A 6,748-nucleotide genomic window follows, 5' to 3' on the forward strand; every position below is an offset into this window, starting at 1 on the left:
GCCTTGGAGGATGGGGTGGACTTCTTTTGCGAGTTCAAGTGTGGTTAAGAACTGTTGTGCTTGCTGCCAGTTATTATTTGTGGAGACAAAGCATACTTGGCCTGGAAAGCAGGTTCTCAAATACATACACATTGCAGGAAGCCTTTGCAAGAATGATCTGTTTTCAGCATAATTCTGGGTTATATTGCAATGTCTGTAATCCAGAATTTCTTGCAGTTTGCCCCTCCGTGCACTTGCTTTGTTTGAAATTGTCAAATAGTCTTATGGTTCACTCTCTGAACTTACTCTCATTTACATAGACAAAACCAAACGTGAGTTAGATATTTCATGGGATGTCAAACTGACACGGAAGCGCCTAAGGCTCATTGCTGAAAGTGAATTGATTTGTGCTTTTTGTGTTTGCTTCTCAGTCTTAGCTATCTGAACACGTTTCCATTGTGAAATATTTTGAGAAAAAAATGTTTAGTCAACAGAGACAAAAATACACCCCAGTAAACTGTACCTGAGAAATTAGTTTATAATTTTTGTGTTATTACAAATTTATGGAAATCAAAACACCTGTCAAACTAATGGTGAAAAACGTACCAGCTGAAACACTTATATTTCCTTCCTAATGGTCCTGTGACAAAGTGGATGGTTCCTTTGTTTTTAATTTTCAATTTCCAGATTTTAAATGAGACTTCTTATAGAAGGACTTTTTGTTGTGACATTTACCTCTTTATGTGTGTATTCAGTGACTTGGGATCTTCCAGATGGGGTGGGGATATTGCCTTGCAATCGTTAAAAGCTAATTTAGTACACAATGATACATAAAGTCTCTCAGGGGCATTAAGAAAAAAAGCATGCTAAAACATATGAAATGTGTCAGTCCTAAGTGAGTTTAGTGTAACTAACTGTCAAATGTTTCTTCCTTTTTTTTCAGCCCAAGCTTCACTTAGAGGAATATAAGCAACTGCTAGGTAAGCAAAATCAGTTCTGCCTCTGAACTTATATAAAGCTAGAAGGCAATGCATGATGTGTTGTGCAAAAGTGTAAAAGCTCTCTTGTTTAGCTCAAGGAATACAAGAATAGGCATTTCTTGATCTTCAGTCATGATTAAAACTTTAATAAAACTTCAACTTAATCTAAAATAATGTTATATTTTTGAAAACAACGCATGTCTAAAAGTATTCACTAAAGTATTTGCTTTAATTCCTAATGGCAGTGAGTTCCACGAGTTATTCCACTGTTCTTTTTTCTCAGTGGTTTTGAATGCCTGATTTGAGTGTTAAAGGAGATGGGGAGCAGACGCTCTTACATGGTCTTGAGGATTCTGATCCCTTTAACAGCTTGTGCTGGGTCACGAGGAGCAGGTGAGGCCCCCAAAGTTTTGTGGACTTCTGAGTTGCACAGTGCTGAACAAGTGCTCAGAAAGAACCAGGAAAAGCTGCTGTAGCTTAAAACGTGCAACATGCCCTAATGCTAGAGCTTTTGATTTATGCGGAGGGTGTAATGACTTGCGACCCTAATGACTTTACATGACTCACAAGTCACTTAAAAGCAGCTTCATGCTTCACTTTGTGATGGGCATTTGTCGTTTGCTTACGTAAGGATTGTACTGAAGTGTAACTGAGCAGGGCCCTTTATGCACACGATGAATGATGTTACCTTTTCTCGCCAATTTCAACGATAAGCCACCAGAACAGAATGAAGTTAATTCTAATCTAAGGTTGTCTTCAGTAGTCACACAGTTAAAGGAGCCCCTGGCTCAGTGCTCATGTTGTTGTTTTGTCTATTTCTACCTTTCACTATGTTTGTTTTGAATCAGCTTTAGAGAGTCATGCCAGTAACTATAAATAATTGTAAACCCCTTCCTTTTGCTAGAATTAATTACCACATCAAATCTGTGAAGATTTCATGAAAATTTTACCCACTATGCTCAGTCTTTTCTTTGCATCACTCTTTTTCTTCCAACTGTGTGATTGTGGCTTCGTGGAACTATGTAACCTGATTTTCTTTTCCCCTGGGGAGCTTGGGGACAGCATACCTTTTTGCAGTTGCCTTTCATGACACGAATTCGAAGCGATGTCTTTAAACCTTCTGCATTACCAAGTCTCTCAGATTTTTTCACACACAACAATAGTTGTATCTTACTATCATAGTAGCATCCATACCTGTATCTTGTTTGGAGTTGGTTTTAAGGTCTTCATAAAATAAATTACATCTTATTTTTCCTGTTTTGCTATTTCTGTTTTTGTAAAGGGAAAATCTAAAAAAAATGGCTTTTAAATTAGGGCTATTTAGATAAAGGAACCCAGCAGAATTCTGAAAAAATTATAGTATTATCATGAAGAAATAGGAAGGAGGTGGACAATTAGATTTTTCACATGTATTAGAAAATAGAAACTAGGGTGGTAAGTTAGTATTGGATATGAATACTTTAATTAATTTTCTGGTTAATATAGTGCATACATAAAATGACTTTGTAATATAAATTTAGAAAGCCAATCGGAAAGAATGCCATCAGATATCACTTTATAGAATATATAAAATGTTTAATTAAGCAGTAAAGCCATGTAAACCATCTGCTTCTGTTTAAATAGTCAAGATGTTACAGAGCCATTTCTTGTAATTTAAAACGTCTATGCATTTTTGATTGCTTTAAAATTAGCATTCAGCTTTCCTAAGGACTTACTTTTTTTTTTTCTTCTGCAGTGAGATATATAATAATTGTTAATGAAGAGGATTTTGAGCAGAAATTCTGTTCATTTTAGAACATTTTGAACTTACTGATTTTTTGTCATTTAAGGTTTTTGTTCTCACTAGCAGTTTAAAGAAGATCAAAAGCTAAAGTAGACTGCAGCAGTTTGAAGGTTTCTGTAGAATGCATGGTGGGTAATTTAGGAGGAACTGGGTTTTATTTTTTTCTGTTCATCAGCTGGGCCTTTTCCTGCTAACTAATTCATCAATGCTTAGGAGCTGAAAGTGTCATAGGATATAGCTCTTTCAGGCCATGGTGTCTGCAGACTAGTTCCTACTGCAGGCTGCTAAAGAATCAACATGAACTCATGCGGAGCTGGGAGGAGAAAGGGTGTGAGCAGAAAGGATGTGTCTCTTCAGTCATTCCTGGTGGCAGAATTCCCGGGGAACCCTTGCACAAATGAAAGCCACCTGCCAAATCCAAACTGAACCCTCAAAATTTAAAGGAGCCCACCAGAAATACCATAGCTTTGTTGGCAAACTTTCAAAATCTTCTGTAAATGGAGTGCGGTCTCATAAACAGGCAGAGCTTTATTTGACTAACTTTCAAGTGTATTTGGAAGTTCTCTGATGCAATAGAAAAGCTGTTTGCAAGGTGCTTGTCAGAAGGACAGTTTCTGACAGTTTAGAAAAGATGAGGAGATAAAATGAGGTATGACTGTGGGGGCAGAAGTTTCCTGTAACGTATACTTCACAGTTTAAGGGTTTCTTTACAGATGTTAAACACAAGAATGTACTTTCCATCTGACTTGGTCTGCCAGTGGTTGATCTTTTGAATTCCTGATTATGGTGTTATAAAGTGTTTTTTTCTGTCTACGTACCAGGCATTTGTGCCTCATTTTATTTCCTAACGGTCTCCCAGAAATATTTCTACCTGTTTTAATGCACATTTTAATATATGCAGACATTGCTGTAAGAACACGAAGTGTTAACACCGATGCTTTTGTAAGTCTAAATAGGATAAATTGTTTTGTAGAAATAAGCTTCGAGTTACAATATTTTATGGGATTTTCAGACAGCCTAGCTGAAGAGACGTTCAGAGATGGCTTCACTATAGTCCACTAAAAGGTTGAAAATTTTGACAGATTTGATTCCAAAACTCCTGTCTTCTCCTACTCTGTCATGGTTTAACAGTTTTTCCTAATTCAGTAACAATTTAAGGACAAGGGTGACTAATTTGTGTACAATGCATCCGTAAACTTGACTGGGTCTTAAATAGCTCCGCATCTCTTGAAGTGAGACTTCATGTACAGGGCAGGGGGGAGGGGGGACATGCAAACCGCCGTGGTGAAGCAGATGGTGGAGTAGTCTGAGTGTTTCAACATTTGATGTTTTAAATATTGATGATTCAGTTCCTAGTATCCTTGAAGGAGTTTTTATTAAAGAGAGCAGAAGAATAACAACAAGAGTGCAGCTCTTCAAAAGTCTAAAACCAAAGCAGAAACCTTCAGAAATGGTGATGGATGTGTCACTTTGGAGAGAATAGCAGTGGCAGTCATCTGTCAAGGTACAAAAAAAACCAAAAGCAAACAAATGGAAGCCGTTCTTAATGTTCACAGTATTTAGGCAATATGCAAGATGGGCTTGCTTATTCTCATTTATCATTTAAACTTCCCTTTGGGGTTTCAGATTTTTAGCATCCTGCTCTAATTCTGCTGACTTACTGCCAGTTTGCATGCTGCACTGGCCCCTTTTCAGCAATTCTGAGCTGTCTGTCACTGTTTGGAAACAAACCAAATCGTTCTTACTGCAGTACTAAGATTTCCTATCTTCACAAACTACATACTATGGCTATGGCCCACAAACAGCAACTCAAGTTGTTCGACTGTAAGCCAATGATATGAATTAGGATGAAATGAGACAAGTGTGTATTTGTCCTACTTCCCTTCACTGTGCAGCTTTCTCATTCCTCAGCATTAGGTCTGCTTGTGTGTGTGTGTATGTGTGGCTGGATGATTTGCTCCAGGCTGAAGCCCAGGTTTTCCACTCTCCATTCATGGGTTTACGCCTGGCTGTTGGCTCTTTAGAGAGTGCAGTTATTCCCTGTAGACTCTTTAGTCCAAATTTAGCTACTTGGACTAGGAAAAACTCTACTCACAGGAAGTAAAGACAAAAAGGAGAAAGAAGAGACAGTGATTAGGCAAATTGAGTCGGAAGAGGCAGAGTTGGACTTCTTTGGGTAGAGGATTGTGAAAGGCAGTGAAAGTGATTGCTGGGGGTTATATTGAGTTAGTTATTTAAAGATTAGTATTTTTCATATTAATGGCTTAGGTTGTCATCTTTTACTCTCACTGATGAACATTTTACTCACAAAAATAGTTCCTTTGACATCATGAGCATTATTCTTGTAAAAGCTCTTCAGAGCAAGAGGTTTGTGATGGGGCTGAATGGTGCTATTTATGCAGGGTACCTCTGCTCATCAATGATCAAGTCTGTCACAACTGCATTCTACTTGTCTGCGTGCCTCAGTATTTCTCATGGCTGTAGCGTTTCGTCTAACCTCAACTATAACATGCAGTGTGTAGGGGAAGCCATACGACTTCAACAAATCTTTACATATTCTTATATACAGCAGGAGCAAACTGTGTGGCAGCTTGTTTGCAGCCTGCAAACAAAACTGTTCTGTTGTCACTGAGATTTAAAATCATCCTCCCTTGGGGCACATAGGTCATTCCTTTCGTTTTATTTAGCATTTTACCACTGAAGGATGGAACAGGTGTTTGGCTGCTGCTGTTCATGGTGGTGGTGCTGCCCCTTCCCCTTTGCAAGTAGATAAAAGTTTATTCATTATGGATGTGTTCTAGAATAACTGGAACATCAAATTGCATACACTTATGTGCTGTATTAACATGACCTACCTATATTGTAGCTGTCTTAACATACAGTGGGGGTTTTGTATTAGGCATATGCTTAGTTTGATTTCTGAAGGTGGCATTGTGAGAAAAAGCATTCATTTCCACTGGTACGACATATATCATTGTTTATACATTTGACTGTACAGGGTGCTTCAGTTTAAGCCTTTGAGAGAGTTCAGAGAATTTAAAACTGATTTATTTGCATTGTCCATTTATTTACTTTGTATATATAATTTGTGATGAAAAGAAAATGTTTAAAAAGCCTGGTGAATAAACCCAATATATTATTTTAGATTTCTTGTGATTCACATTCGGATATCCTTAATGAGCCTGAGGAATGATAGCCAACTGAACTTGGCTCATTAATTTAAAACTGATGTTAACAGCATTATTTTTATATATATTCCTTTACAGTTGTTCCCTGTGCTCCTGTTAAAATTCATGATCCATAAATAGATTCCTAATTTGTTCTCTGAATCATCATATAGTTTTAACTTCTGTGCTGAAATTGTAATAAAGTGAAGATTTTTAATAAACACTAGCTTTTTAAAGCACCTGTCAATTCAGTCAGTTTGCACTTGAGTCTCTTGCAATAAACATGGGTGCTAAAGTTGAAATACAGAGTGTTTTAAATGCCCATTCTGGTTGCTGGGCTGGATCCTGAACAGACAACTGCTTTCCCTGTGGTGTGAACTGGTGTAGTTTTATTGAACCCGCTGGGGATTGTCAAAGTGTCCTCTAAACAGCTCTGGAAACTTCAGCTTCTTTACTAAGTGGCATTTGAATTAAGAAAAAAAAGTGCTTATGTTTGATTTTTAACTCTGTCCTCAATTTATGTTTAAGTTGAAAGGTTGTAATAATATGTGATTTCTTATAAGCAAATTATAAGGATGTTAGTAGGGCTATTATGAAAGAAATACTTTTGAAAGGGGAAACTGTTTAGCATACATGGTCTGGTCTCAGTTCTGTAGGCACTTTGCATTCATGTGTGTTTGTTTAAAAAAAAAAAAAAGACCCATGACTGCACTGAAATGCTTTATACTTAAAAAAAGAAAAAAAGAGGATGTTTGTGTGTGTGAATGTTTGCAGAACGTAAGTCTGTACAATCGAGGTAATAGATTTAACAGATGTAGAAATGCCGTAATGTATTAACA

Source organism: Egretta garzetta, unplaced genomic scaffold (genome assembly GCF_000687185.1).
Source record: "Egretta garzetta isolate BGI_Z169 unplaced genomic scaffold, ASM68718v1 scaffold474, whole genome shotgun sequence".
Taxonomy (NCBI): Eukaryota; Metazoa; Chordata; class Aves; order Pelecaniformes; family Ardeidae; genus Egretta; species Egretta garzetta.